The following is a 1,129-nucleotide window of genomic DNA, read 5'->3' as shown; positions in this document are numbered from 1 at the left end:
GGAAGCTCAAAGAGATTCAACATTTTCCCTAAGTCCAAGTAACTATAAAGTGGTGGACGTGTAGAGCAGGTTTAGCTAGCCACAAAGCCCATATATTTACTTGAACTACAATGCTTCCCAAAGTTTGTCCATGATAAGAGAGAAAACTCATGTGCAAGAAGTAGTTTCTGAAACCTTGCAGAAGAAATAAATTAATTTGCCTAAAATGGAAGAATGATAACAATTGAGGACTGGGATTCAAATTCACATGCTCTAACTCAACCTGTATCATCTTTTTCCTTGTGCCACAACAGATTGAGAGACCCTGAAGGACCATAAGAGACATGGGTCACTTTTGGGTTTGTAGATGTCATCAACAAACCTGACTCATTACTATGTATTGGCTACACTTAAACTTTACTATACCATTTTAATGGAATGTTGTCCTTGAACAAACAAAATCCACAGAAAAATATATTTCCTAAGGAATTATCATTTATTAATTACTCTATTTCTTCTTCATCTATGTAGGCTGGGAACAATGCTTTCTATCCAAAGATCTCCTCTAGCTTGTGTTTCAATGTTACAAAGGTTTTTTTTGCCCCTTTAATCCTCACCCAAGGATATGCTTATTGATTTTAGAGAGAAGGAGTAAGAGAGAGAGAAACATTGGTGTGCGATGGAAACGTCAATTGGCTGCCTCCCATATGTTCCCAGAGCAGGGATGGAAACTGCAACCTAGTAATGTTCCCTGATTGGGAATGAAACCAGCAGTCTTTGGGTTTATGGGACAATGCCCCAATCAGCTAAGCCACTGGACCAGAGCTCAGTGTCCCAAATTTCAATGAACAGAACAGGAAAGCTGCCCTGAACTCAACTCAACACTTTGGACTAACTGCCCAATATTTTTTTAAAAATTTGTTGTGTGTGTGCCCTTTATACTTACTTTCACTGTTGGTTAGTAATTTAATAATTTTTAGAAAAGCATTTTCAAATAATTTTAACAAGATATACACTATCAGTTATAAATAATCAAATAAATAACATTGTTGTAGAACCTCTAAAATCTAGCTTTCTACTCTAGCTTTATCACACCTTGTCAAGTTAACTTTACTTGGGGCTGTCTGCCATTCATCAGTTAAGGTTTTAT

At 36.6% G+C, this 1,129-nt stretch overlaps 1 pseudogene; it reads right to left on the bottom strand.

Annotated features, from left to right (window-relative positions):
* Positions 1 to 760: 760 nt before the first annotated feature.
* On the bottom strand, positions 761 to 871 carry LOC123820299 (annotated as a pseudogene).
* Positions 872 to 1,129: the final 258 nt, after the last annotated feature.

This window comes from Phyllostomus hastatus, unplaced genomic scaffold (genome assembly GCF_019186645.2).
Source record: "Phyllostomus hastatus isolate PE091 unplaced genomic scaffold, TTU_PhHast_1.1 phas_contig_34, whole genome shotgun sequence".
Classification (NCBI taxonomy): domain Eukaryota; kingdom Metazoa; phylum Chordata; class Mammalia; order Chiroptera; family Phyllostomidae; genus Phyllostomus; species Phyllostomus hastatus.
This window is presented reverse-complemented; position numbering and strand designations above follow the sequence as displayed.